Here is a 15,000-nt window from a genome sequence, read left to right on the forward strand (position 1 = left end):
AGCATGGCATTTTTCTCTAAATAGCAAAAAAGTGTCGTCAACGTATCTCTTATAGAAACTAGGACGAAATGCTTCCGGACATTGTCCAAGGTATATTTCCTCCAAGTGGCACATGAATATATTGGCAAACATCCGATTCCCTTTCGCTCCCTCTCTTGGAATCTCTCTATATAAAGAAACTGTCCCCTTCCTTAAATAATCAAACCACCTCCACACCATTACATATTGCCTAACTGTCATTACCCATCCTTTGTTGATCTATTTTTTGTTCGTAGTTAAAGCATTTTCACATATTTACATATACTGTATATATATATATATATATATATATATATATATATATATATATATATATATATATATATATATATATATATATATATATATATATATATATATATATATATATATACCAGGGCACTTCCCCAAATTTTTGGGGGGTAGCCGACATCAACAAAGAAACAAAACAAAAAGGGGACTACTCTCTACGTTCCTCCAGCCTAACATATATATATATATATATATATATATATATATATATATATATATATATATATATATATATATATATATACATATATATATATATATATATATATATATATATATATATATATATATATATATATATATATATATATATATATATATATATATATATATATATATATATATATATATATATATATATTTAATCAGCATTGCAATTGAAGGCACTCATACAGCAGTGCTTTCTTTTTGAGGCATATTGACGATACGTATTAAAATCTTCTATCGAAAGCTCAAAGTAAAGGCAGTAGTCTGGCAACATCGTACAACTTGGCAACACTTTACCAGAGTAACCAGTACGAATTAGTTGCCCGCAGCTATTAGTGGTGAATGATGGATATTTTTTTTGCTCCGTCCTTTGACTAAGTATTTTTCTGCATAATACATTTTGTGTGTGCTTTTTTATATTCATTATGTCTCAGAGTGTTGTTTGCCCACAGTAGATAGCTGCAATATGAGACCTTCACAAAGTAGGTATCAAGAATATGGATATCGCTAAACAAAAAGGCCTAGGAGTGCTTACTGTCCAGCGTTTGTTAAAGCGTCATCAAGATATAGGGGCCTCATGTATCCCTGCCCCTGCCCCTAAAGCCCCTATTACAAGTATCCGGTTTGCTACGGCGCCGTTGGCTGCCATGCTGGCATATGTTCAAACCGGAGCATGTGATAGCAAATCGGCCGTATGAACGCTTTCCCATGGCTGGCCGGATGAACTTCCGCCAGTATTAAAGTTGGCCGTATGACCGTCGTACGTCAGGACTGAGGACGTAGCGTGTAATTGCTCATTGTACAGTATGACATCAGTCTGAGGCTGCAACTCTCATACAAGTGTCTTTTTTTCTATGAAAAGTGATACCAGACTTATGAGTTCCAAATATGTGTCGTGATCCATTTGCATGTAGTTAAACCAGTCATCTTTTTCTAGTGCTAGTTCCTTCATTAAGTTAACATGAGAGAGTTTTTGTCGTTTATGCAGCTATTGTTTGGACCAAATCTTCCTTTTTCTTGTTTTCACCTTCAAGTAGCATGCTAGAGCAAAAGGAACGAGATTGACGTCGAGTAAAGACATATCACTCCTCCACCACAATCAGTGCCACACTGACCCACTTGCCTCCGGCCGTTCAAATACGTGTAATAGTGCCAGAATTTTCATACGGCGCCGTAGACCAAGTTGGTAGTAGGAAACCGGATACGTGTAATAGGGGCTTAAGAGTGGACGGCCCCGTATAACCTCTCCAAGGACTCTGAAGGTTATCCATCGACAGTTAAAGGCTGATCCTTCATTATCTGGCCCAAAAATAAATGCAAGGAACCACAGTTTTTTAGACCTCGAATCTTTAAAAATATTGCAGCAGCGCTTTCATGACGATCTACTTTTGGGTGGCTACAAGGCTAGTAAGAAGCCGTTTTTCTCTGAGCGCCATAACCACCGCTGGCTTCAGTTTGCCAAAAATTTGTTGTTTGGGATATCGAACCGTGGAAGAAGGTATTATGGACCGATGAGGCTATGTTCTTTGTGAGGGGAAGAGGGGCTAACCGTGTTTATCGTGCTACTGGGTCTGATGACGTATTAGGTTTAAGGTGATGGATACTTGATGCCTGGTGGATGATCTTCTGTAATTAGTATGTACCGGCATGGGTCCCTTGCCTTAGTTAGATTGGCCTTGCGCATCACAAGGAACTTGCTATTCTTTTGTTGAATTTAGCCAATGAATCCTTTAATAATTTATTCAGTCTATGGATAGTAAAAATGTCAAAATGGCTCCCAGTCCCTGGCGTAGCGGGTGCTAAGAATCTCCTTTTTTATAAATAATAAGGAATAAATGTAAATTGGTTATTGGAATATTAAAACCATGAATCAGATTAGGTGATAGCAAATGGAGAGTTAAATAATGAAATATAGCTTTAATATCTTGGTCCTAACTGAAACACGTTATAAGAGGATTGGTAAAAAATCTTACGCCAAAGTTATATATATATATATATATATATATATATATATATATATATATATATATATATATATATATATATATATATATATATATATATATATATATATATATATATATATATATATATATATATATATATATATATATATATATATATATATATATATATATATATATATATATATATATATATATATATATATATATATATATATATATATATATATATATATATATATATATATATATATATATATATATATATATATATATATATATATATATATATATTGATAAATTTTGCACATTTTTACGTGTTTTTCATATTCAAATAAGCCATATATATTTTTGATACATTAATGTCTGGATTCTCTTAACGACCTTGGGATCAGAGCCCTAGGCGAAATCACACAAAGATTCCTATATCTATATCTATCGATATATATATATATATATATATATATATATATATATATATATATATATATATATATATATATATATATATATATATATATATATATATATATATATATATATATATATATATGTATATATATATATATATATATATATATATATATATATATATATATATATATATATATATATATATATATATATATATATATATATATATATATATATATATATAACGGATTTTGAGCGAAGCGAAAAATCTATTTTTGGGTGAGATGGCCATGTCGTCCTGATGGAAGTTCCTATAGGGTAGCTTCCTAGGGTATATTACAACTACGGCGATATTCCCAGAGAATTTACCTTAAGGTACCAGAATTCTAACTCCTGGAGCGAGTATCCCTCGTGAAAGGGATATCGCGACATATCAGTGGACGTATTCTAGACACGTCACATGGCAATCTACGACCTGAACAGAGATTCGTCTCGTAGGAGGGAGATTGACGAGATACGAATTCGGGAAAGAAAAAGGGGAGCCGCTCCCAAGGCTTCCCTATCCCCCGATTCGTATGCGTGCCTGGCGCCAATCCTGGCGCCATCTGTATTCCTTGTAGCGTACACGAGGTGCTACAGATACTGTATGTAGGGAGGGGTCCTACAGCCCTTTCTTAGAAAGGCAAGGGCGGGTCCATCAGGACGACATGGCCATCTCACCCAAAAATAGATTTTTCGCTTCGCTCAAAATCCGTTTTTTGGGCTCAAGCCATGTCGTCCTGATGGAAGTGTACCAGAGCATTACTGTATCTGTGGATTCTCAGAACGTGCCGTACTCCCCGGAGGTAATTTTTTCCCGGTCGACTAGACCTAGAGACCTAAGATGTTACCGTTATACATCTTTTCAACTAACTATAAACTATGTTAGAGCTTCCTGCCCCCTACAGGGAAGAGTCCTACTAAACTCTGGAAAAGTCTCGAAGAGTACATATATCTATGTACGAATACCAGGCAAGCTAATATAGTGGTCTCGCCCTATATTAAGTAAAGCATAGTTTGTAAAGGACCACTGCGTCAATATGAAATATCGACCAGTTTTCCGCACAATACTTGTATTGGACAAAGGTTTTATATCCGCATAGGAGGAAAACCAATGCAACATAGCTTGCATAAAGGAACAATTCTATTAGAATTATCCCAGATAAGGTACATAGAATGAATGCTCAATTATACCAGTAAATTGACACAGGTGAAGGAGACGCAAGGTTCTCAAGAACCAGATTATTGACAGGCAATAAATAGACAGGTTAACCACAATTATATATATATATATATATATATATATATATATATATATATATATATATATATATATATATATATATATATATATATATATAAGAAGAGGATAACCCAAAACTTTAAGCATAAGTATGATAGTAAACAGGGCTTGTTTGTCTGAAAGAAAAACATTAGATGCCACTTTTAAGATACCGAGGTATCAAAGTCATAAAAGCCTGTATTACAAATCAATGACATTAGCGTTAGAAACGCTCGGCACACATGTCTGCACTTATGCTAGGTTCACCTTCGGAAATGGAACAGTCTGGATGGGCAACACAGTGCCCTCACTTAGTTTGTAGTACAGTATGTAACTACACACTCACCCTGGAATTAATCGTCCCAATTAAGACCACTGTTCCTCGCAGAGTTAAACAGTAGGGTTAACACCGCGACCCACTGCTACCACAGATCTCTTTTAGTTCCTCTACTTGCTTCGCATAGTGGCGAAAGAACACTCTGGAAGACTTCCAGCCAGTGTATGAATGGAGATGTTCAAAATCCATGCAATTAAAGAAATTTAAGAATGAGGCAACTTTCCTCGGATCGTGACCTGCGGGTGTATTGTCAGGATCCGCTCTGCGAATAAAATATGTGATTTTCGCTCTGAGTTGATTCAGAGATAAATTTGAGCCTGATGTTTCTCCCCTGAATAGTTGACCACCCTTGAAGTCTGAAGTTCTATGAAGATAGACCTTTAGGCATTCTACTGGACATAGAGATGCATCTTCTTTCAGAGGGCAGATTCTCCAGGGACCCCACCTGTTGGTGGGTAACTCATTCTTGGCGAGAAACGTAGGATCCGGAAACAGGTTCAGTTCTTCCCCATCCAGGAACTGAACACGACCTGCCTCTCTCGAGAGGCTACAATCTTACTAACCCTGGCCCCGGACGCGAGTGCAAATTAGGAAAATAACTTTTTGTGTCAAATCCTTTAACGCACATTCTTCATTGCTCAACAGAGAAGCGAAATGAAGAACTTGTCTAAAGACCATGAAATGGGCTTTGGAGGTGCTGAAGGTCTGAGCCTAGCACAGGCTTTCGGGACTTTATTAAAGATCTCGTTACCTAGGTCGACCTGGAAGGCATATAAAATGGGTCTTGTCAAAGCAGACTTACACGCTGAAATCGTGTTCGCTGCCAACCCTTGACCATGGAGGTGGGGAAAAAAGATAAGCAGAAGTCTGTCAAGATCTCCTGCGGAATCTTCGCCTTGACAAGAGGCCACCCATTTTCTCCAAGATGACTCATATTGCCTTCTAGTAGATTTGCATTTATATTCCTCAATGAAGTCTATACTGGCTTTCGAAATCCCGAAACGCTTTCTCGCCGCTAGGGAGAGAAAATCATGAACTGCAGGGTCCGGGTTTTCTGTAATGAAGCGCAGACAGTTGACTTCTGGACTCGCTGGGTCAGAACTGGATCTGGTAGTGGTACAAACTTCAGCTACAGTTCCAATGCCAGGAGGAACCACACGCTGTTCGGCCACTTGTGGGCCACTATTGCCGCTACCCTTTGAAGGATCTCAGTTTGTTGAGGACCCTCAACAGAAGGTTGTGAGGAGGGAACAGATAAATCTTGGACCATCTGTTCCAGTCGAGGGACATCGCGTCCACTGCTTCCGCTAAGGGGTCCTCGTACGGGGCACGTACAGGGGCAACTTCTTGTTGTCTTTCGTCGCAAAGAGGTCTATCTGCAGTTCTGGGACTGATTCAGAATGAAGGAGAATGATCCTGCGTCTAAGGACCATTCTGACTCTATCGGTGTGAACCTGGATAGAGCGTCCGCTGTCACATTGCGGACTCCTTGAAGGTGAACTGCCGACAGGTACCACTTCTTCTTTTCCGCCAATCGGAAGACGGCCAACATCACCTGGTTGAGAGGTGGTGACCTCGATCCTTGTCGATTCAAGTATCTTACAACTACCTCGCTGTCTATTACCACTTTATGTGGAACGAATGACGCGGGGAGACTTTCTTTAAGGTAAGGAGCACTGCCCTAGCTTCTAGAAAGTTTTATGAGAAAGGTCTTGAATAGCCTGGACCAAGTCCCCTGGACTTTTTTCCGATGAGAGTGACCTCCCCATCCCTCCTTTGAGGCGTCTGAGTGAATCGTCACCGACGGGGGAGGTGGCTGAAGAAGAACCTGACTTCTTTAGATGTCTGGCTTGGGACCAAGGCCTGAGAAGAGTACTTAGCCGAAGCGGCTGGTCTTCTCAGATCTCTTCACGCGTTTGATGCATAACTTCTCCAAACTCCGATTGCATCCTTTAGCTGTGCTCTTAGCACTGGGTCTGTCACCGAAGCAAACTGGAGAGAGCGCAGTACTCTCTCCTGCTCGTGTCTTGATATCCTTTCGGAATCTTGAAGTCTCTTGACAGAACCCGCTATCTCCTTCCTTTTCTTCGCTGGGGTGGAGAAACGGTGTGACAAAAGGTCCCAGTGGATCTTAGCCACTGGAACTTTTGAGATGGAGAAAGTCGAGACTTTTTCTGTTGATCTTGAAGCCTAGGTACTCTAGGAACTGGATCACTGACTGGAAGCTTGCAAGCATTCTGTCTCGGATGCTGCCCACACCAACCAGTCGTCCAGGTAGGCTACTACCTGAATTCCCTTTAGGCGAAATTGTTTGAGAGCTACGCTCGCAAGCTTCGTAAAAATCCTTGGGGCTATGTTTAGCCCGAATGGCATGGCTCCGAAGGCGTATAGTCTTCGCTGTAGCCTGAACCCTAGGTAGGGGGAGAGTCGATGGCTAATTGGAATGTGCCAGTAGGCATCTGACAAGTCTATAGAGACGGAATATGCCCTCTTGGGCAGTAAGGTCCTTATGTGTTGCAGTGTTAGCATTTTGAATTTGCAATTCACTATGAACTTGTTAAGTGGCGACAAGTCCAGAATGACTCTGAGCTTTTCCGAGTCTTTCTTGGGAACACAAAACAGCCTCCCTTAGAAATTGATGGGCTTCACCCTTTTTCTCCAACCGTTCTTGAACGTACTCCTCCATAACGGGGGTGGAGTGTTGGAAAAACCGAAGGTACGGGGGTGGAGTGCTGTACCAGCTCCCGCCCAATCCATTCTTGAGTAGGCTGTGGGCCCACGGATCGAAGGTCCACCGATCCCGAAATTTCAGAAGTCTCCCTCCTACCGGTATCACCTCACTTGGACTGCCGTCCTGAGGTCTTGCCTTCCTGACCACGACCACCCCTGAATCCCCTTCCCCTTGAGGGGCGTCTAGACGAGCCTCTGGCTGCTCCTCTAGGCTTTGCTCGGAAGGAAGTAGACTGCCCTTCGAACACTGGGGTGAATGCCGTGGACTGTGTCGACACGGCCTGGGGTACCCACTGAAAGGTGGTCGGGGTTTGTGCCACAATCTGGGGCACTGGGGCAATGGCAATTGCAGTTGCTGTTGCTGTCTAAGAGGCTTGGCTGGCCGAGACGGTAGCCTAGTCCTCATAGTCTTCCTCTTTGGTTGAGGACCCTCATCCGGGGAAGACTTTCTTTTGATAGCCAGGTCCCACTTCTGGAGAAGGTTTCTATTCTCCAAGGTGGCTTTATCAAAAACTTCTTTGACCAAGTCGGTAGGGAAAAAGGTCTTTTCCCCAAATGTTGGAGGAGATTAGTTTCTTTAGCTCGTGCCTCACTGTAGCCGAGGTAAACACGAACTCCCTACAAGCTCTCCTTGCCTTGACGAAGCCATAAAGGTCCTTCGTCACTGTGGCCAGATGAGGCTTGGCCACTACCATGAACATTTCATGGACCTTGGGGTCACTTGCCATCGTCTCGAGAGTAGTCTGAAGAGACATTGAGGCAGTCAGTCTTTCTTTTGTATCGAACTCACTTCGCAAAAGAAAGTCAGACAGCTTAGGGAGGTCCTTGCCGAACTGACGTCCGGCAATATCAGCCTCCAACTTTCCCACTTAGAACGTAAGATGGACGTCCTTCCAATCTTTGTGGTCCATAGGCAGGGCCAGCGACAAGGGTTTACACTCCTCTAGGGAGGGGCAAGACTTGCCGGCCTCGATTGCTTTTAGTACAGCCAGAAACCCTTTCTGTAAAAGGGGGAAGGCTCTAGTAGGCGAGGACACAAAGGAAGGGAGCTTCCTATTCAATGCAGCTACCTTTGAGTTAGAGAAGCCCCTCTCTTTCATCGAAGATGAAAGTAGAGCTTGAGCCTTAGCATGGTCATCACTATGACCTCCTTCGGCTCTGCCTCCTCCTTTGAAGCTGGTTCCTTCCTCAGCCGGACATAACAGTCCGGATATGGTGCCTTGCTGGGCCAGAATTCCACCCTCCAGGGGAACTGAGCCCAGCATATCCGAGATGACGATCTTTCCAGTCGTCATCGACATGTGCTTAGCATACCTCCATGGGTTAGCATCCGAGCACAAAGGAAGGTCTTTCACATTGAGCTTTTCTGGGGCCCATGTGATTCTGCAAGGCACTGCATTCGCAGTTCCATTGCAGCCGCCTTCTCCTGATTCTCCTTCTGCATTTGTTGGATCATTCCAACAATAGAAGAGAGGGCCTGTCCCAGCTCTACTGGGAGACCGGCCGATGTAGAGGGGCTTGAACTTCATCCTGGGCTTCTGCAAGGAGGTCTTCCTCCTGACACCCGTCCACATCAGATATCCTGTCATTTAGCTGGATGTCTTGCATCGCGACCGCGACTTCAGCATCCACCTGGATCTGAACTTAGGGGATCTCCTCTTGAGGCTGGGGAATCACTGCATCATCTGATGCCTTAGGGAAAAGATACGCCCTCATCTTCTCATTTGGAAGATAAGGGCCAGAAGTGTACTTTTGGAAGCCCCTTACCCAGGTACGAAGCTTCTTCCTAGCTATTTAAATGTCTCATTAATCAGGTTAGTGCACACAGTACATACCTGAGGGTCCCAATACCGGAGATCATCCTTGGAGACAGCGTATGCTGCGTGTCTCCTACAAAACTCATGTCCGCAGAGGTTCTTGCTGCTGACATTGCAGAAAGCACTTCCCCACTTCGGAGTGTCCTTCTGTAAAGAGAAGAAATTTCCATGAGTATCAAGTGAACTATGTATCACTGGATATGCATAGTATAGCATAACAATTCAGAAATTAAAGACACACACTTGTGTTTCCCTCACAACCCATTGCTGCAGCCTTCCAGATAATAAAATCAAAATGGTTTATCTCTACTAGAGTAACCAATGCAAAGTTTCCAGAGGAAACAGGTGGAGCTCACACCTAGGCAATGATTTTAAAATCCGGGATAATAGACAGGGAAGAACTCTGCTTCTTGTCTGAAGGCAACAGCAAAGGGCCGTGCAAGAAAACACAATAGTGTTAGAAGATACAGTGCTGTACCTAAACTTTTACTATAGTTTTCTTCTTACTGTATATGCTATACAGAAGAATACTAGTACAGTATAGGAGGATGTGTGCCGGCCTGCCTTTGCCGGCCGGCACACACCACAATTAGCTTTAAAGTATACTACTTAACAGCTATAGGGCGGCAGCCCTCTGGTTCAAATGCCTGTGCCGGCGGCAGCAGCTGCCGGCCAGCAACAGCCAGTGTTGGCCGGCAATGATTGCCGGCCAGCAACTACACAAGGTAGTACCCAGCTGCTGGCCACACTCTTGGTGGCCGGCAGACAAGGACTGACATAAGCCGGCCGGCAAAGGTACAAGACCGATGCCAGCCGGCAGCAAAAGAACCAGAAGACTACACCTGCCCGGCTGCCGGCCTCATAGGCCGGCAGCCGGGACAGGTACAGCACTAGAAGAAAATAGAATGGATGCCGGGATAAGAGTGTACACAACCCCCCAAGCCCGGCAACCGAAAGAGTGCATATAAGGAAGGGGAGAAACTTAATTCAGGCTTCTTTGACCAATGCCGTCCGGCTCTGCCGGCAGGCATGGATGAGGGACCAAGAGAGGTCCGGGCAGCACTCGAAAACATAAGACCCTTGCCGTCCAGCATCTCTGCCGGCCGGCAATGGGCTTAGTCAATTCCATATCCCAACCTATACTAGGTCCAGAAGTAGAATGACATACAGTACAGTAATACCCCTGCCGGCCAGCTCTGCCGGCCGGCAAGGTACAGTACAGTAATGGCTAGGCCATTACGGAGATAGAGGGGGAAGGGACAAGAGGGTCCTGCCAACCTTGCTTTAGTGACAGATCACCCGCAGCCAAGAACTTTGTCTTAGCCTAAGGGAGATCTAAGGGAAAGGGCCAGCGCAGTAGTATAATACCTGCCAGCTTCCAGAGCACCAAAGCAAGGAAGGCGTTGCTACTCCCAAGGGAAGATTTATCCTCCCCGAGAACAGCAACAGGACTTAGTCTGGTCGATCACACAAGAAGGAATCATAACTACAGAAACCTTCGATAGTGACCTAAGGGAGCTAAGCTCCCTTTGTAAGTGTTAGGTCAGCGAGGGAGACTCTGCCCCAAGCCAAACAACACGGACTCAGACTAAAAACTCTGTTGTTCTGTCCCTCTTTGAACCAGACTCTGCTGGAACAGGAAGGTACAGTAACACCCTAGTATAGTTTTATCGAAAATAAATTCGGAAAAAACCACTTAGGGATAAGCCCAAGGCTTAAACAGAGGGAAAGGGATTGCATACCTTCTCCGAAGAAAAGAAAGCAACCGGGGAGTATAATAAAGTATACTAAGGCTCCATAAGCAATTAGCCTAGGCACCAAGAGAATCGATTACCTAATTCACCGAAACTCTCACGTATACAATCTTGGAAATATTCCACACAGTCTAAAATGTATAAAATATAGCCTAAAGCTTCAATAAAATTTTAATTACACTCGGAAAAACCAAAATCATGCATTAAGTACCAGGACCAAACGACTAGGCTACATGGCCTAGCGTAGGCCAGAATGGCGAATACTTCGCCAAATAATACTAAGCACGAAAGGAAATCCTATGTAAAGCTAAATAGCTAAAATTTATTAAGCAAAACAACCAGGAATGTCACTCTGACTAACTAATTTATACCTAGCGAGTGACAGTGTCCAGGACACCTCTGGTAGGCTACGGCTCTTGTATCAAAGATTAATCCTATTAATCACTCAAAATTTTACCAAGAGCCTACATTTATACATAACAGACACTATACTCAACTTATCCGAGGCCAACGAAGACGAAGAAGCCATGAAAAGCTGAATAAATCCAAGATTTGCGAGAAAAACAGGAAAAAACACCGAGTTGTTAAGCTACGCAAAAAGGAATACAGATGGCGCCAGGATTGGCGCCAGGCACGCATACGAATCGGGGGATAGGGAAGCCTTGGGAGCGGCTCCCCTTTTTCTTTCCCGAATTCGTATCTCGTCAATCTCCCTCCTACGAGACGAATCTCTGTTCAGGTCGTAGATTGCCATGTGACGTGTCTAGAATACGTCCTCTGATATGTCGCGATATCCCTTTCACGAGGGATACTCGCTCCAGGAGTTATAATTCTGGTACCTTAAGGTAAATTCTCTGGGAATATCGCCGTAGTTGTAATATACCCTAGGAAGCTACCCTATAGGAACTTCCATCAGGACGACATGGCTTGAGCCCAAATATATATATATATATATATATATATATATATATATATATATATATATATATATATATATATATATATATATATATATATATATATATATATATATATATATATATATATATATATATATATTTATATATATTATTAGGCCTATATATATACAATTAGACCTATATTATTGAATAATTAATGATAAAAAAAATCTTGCTTTTCACTCAGTGAAGGGTATTCACTTTTTATGGAGAGCCAAAAAATTAGGATTTGATAAGGATGACTGGAATTTAGATGTTTGAGAATATCGTTGCATACCAGATTGATGAGGTGTTCTTTAATATTCACGCGTATATTTTTTAGTGTCTATTTAAATCTTTGGTAGAAACGGAGCTATCATCCGCATATTGCTATACTTGGGATCTTCTTCCTTTGTGTTATAACAACCATAAAATTCTGTCGATAACTGTAAGTCTTGTCGAAGTGCTATCAGACAAGAAGCCTTTAATAAAGATTCGTCTTCAGCAATCCTTCTTTTTAAACTTTTTTTTTTTTCTTTTCTTTTTTTCTGCATATTTTTAATGATTTCTCTGGAAAAATTAAGCGGTTTTCATTAGCTAAATCAGAGTTCTGTTTATTACCAGGGACTTTCAGAAGACAATTCTAGGATTTTGGATAAATCAAAATGTCATAATTTCCTTCCAACTCCGCTTAGAATATTCTTTCTAATGTTGCCTGACGAGGACTGTGGATGCTCTGATACATTAATCTGGCCACGATTAAGTGGAATATAAATATTACCAATAGTTATTCTACCTTGGGTTTTATCGAAATACAAAATATTTGCTTGATTTATTTACTAAATATGGGTCTGTTATATTCCAGTTTATTTGAATCTGAAAGCCTAAGCCAAAGAGAAGAATTGATAATTTGAGCAACAGTTACTCATTGTTTTTGATAAGATTTGGGTCCTGCAACAATTAAACACTATCTCTTGCACTGTTGTCTGGCTCTAGCTGAAGCAGGGAAGGTATATAACTGTTCGATACAGTTATGAAACAGGTAGAACATGTTCCGTTTTATTTAATATGCGTTTTATGTAGGCCTACACTATATCAGGAAATTTATACTTATAATGTTTAATTTTCTTTCAATTAACATTACTGTTAGTTAATTAATTATGTTCTTTCCTGTTAAATGCTGGGTTAAAATGTTAAATGTTAAATCTGCCGAAAATGCTAAATTTACAACAATGGGTCCTGTATGTTCTGTGCATTTTGTATAAGGATTTCTTTAAGAGGATTAAGAAAACAAAAATTGAAGTAATATCCCAATTTTTCTGCAGCCCACCAACTTTTTTTTCACGGACCACCAGTTGGCAACCGCTGCTCTGGAAGAACAGATGGAGTTGGAAGAGAAGTGGTAGGAATGATGATTAAACCAAGAGCAGAAAAGCCATTAACAAATGGGGAGCTGTTAATAGTAGACTGGTACTTGCAAAGTTTAAATCAAAATAGTGCAACATGAGTAATAAGGTATAGTTTGCTATGCATCAACAAATGATTCCCCAGAAGAAAGCGTGTAATAAAGGATATCCCAGAGAGAGAGATAAAAAATAAAAAAATTGTGATTGGTGACTTCAATGCTAAAGCTGGAAGGAATAATCACAGTAAAGAGGTTTTAATGGATCTTGAATATCTTGGTGAAATTGTAGATGGAAATTGGGCACATTTTATAAGTTTTTGTTCAACATACATATTTGTTATTGGAAGAATCTTTCTCCAGCACAAGGACATTCACAAATATACATGGATCTCACCATGTGGAAATTACAAAAATCAAGTGGATCACATAGCCACTAATAAAGGTGCAGATATTGGTCGTGATCACCAGACACACTGAAATAAAAATAGAAAGCACCTAACAGAAATGTATATAGAATACTTAGGTTTTATACAACTAAGCTTATAGAAGATGAACACAGAAAACCCTTTGCAATTGAAAGTAGGAATCGATTTACAGTTTTAGAGACTTTAAGAGACGAAGAGCAGAAAATTAATGAAGAATGGTGTGATATTAAGAACATACAGTATATCAGTCAGTTGGTAGCAAAGTTTTGTGACATGCAGTTACAAGGTGAAAACCATAGATCTCAAATGATACATGAAATACTATAAAAAAGAGACAAAGACAGAGATTGATTGTTGAAAGTTTTCGAGGAATTAATGAAAATGACAATTTAGTGGATGCTATGTATTCCTGTACTGATATCGAAGTCAAAAGAAAGGCCAGGATATGAAGGGAAAAATTTCATTGATATACCTGAAGCAGAGGAAGATTTTGATGTACCCAAAAATGAATTCAGTGTGCTTAAAGTTGAAGCTATCATTAAAAAGTCAAGAGTTGGAAAGCCCTCTGGATACGATGAAATAACTGCTGAAATGATACTGTCCAAAGGTGAAGTGACACTCAGAATACTAACATAACTATTTTGTAGAATGTGGCATGAACAGGCAAAACCTGATTAATTGGAGCTAGGAGTGTGGGAGATATGACAAAAAGAAGATCTGACTGATTGTAATGATTACTTGGGTTCCTCATTTCAGGAGAATGTCTTTGTCCCAGGATTCCTGGAAAAAAATGTCATCTAATCCCAGGATCCTGGGAATTTCTTGGATGTCTTTTTATAATGAATTGCCTTTATGACTTATTTTTGTTGATGCTACTATGGCTTCTAACCATGTAACTATTTTTTTCCGGTATAGGGTAGTGCCATACCCTATATAATATGGTATTCAATTACCATTTTAATCAAGTTATCTGCATTAGAGGATGAGAGTACATTTCATGTGCACTTTACTGTCATTCTCTCTATTATTTTTTGTAACCTCGGAAAAAGGCCGAGCTCCCGGGATCCTGGTATCACGAGAGAGAAACCCTAATATAATGACAGAGGTATCACACTTACGCCAGTTGTCATGAAAATTTATAGTATGCTTATTCTGAAAAGACTGGAGAGAAAGATTGATGAAAAGTTGAGAGATGAACAAGCAGGATTTCGAAAAGGTAGAAGTTGTACAGACCAAATTTTAATTTAAGACATGTGGTAGAGCTATGTGTAGAATATAGAAATCTACTTGTGATGGCATTTGTGAACTATAAAACAGCCCTTGATAGTGAGCATCGGTGAATTTTGGGGAAAGTAATG

The sequence above is a fragment of the Palaemon carinicauda genome, chromosome 26 (genome assembly GCF_036898095.1).
Source record: "Palaemon carinicauda isolate YSFRI2023 chromosome 26, ASM3689809v2, whole genome shotgun sequence".
NCBI classification, from domain to species: Eukaryota; Metazoa; Arthropoda; class Malacostraca; order Decapoda; family Palaemonidae; genus Palaemon; species Palaemon carinicauda.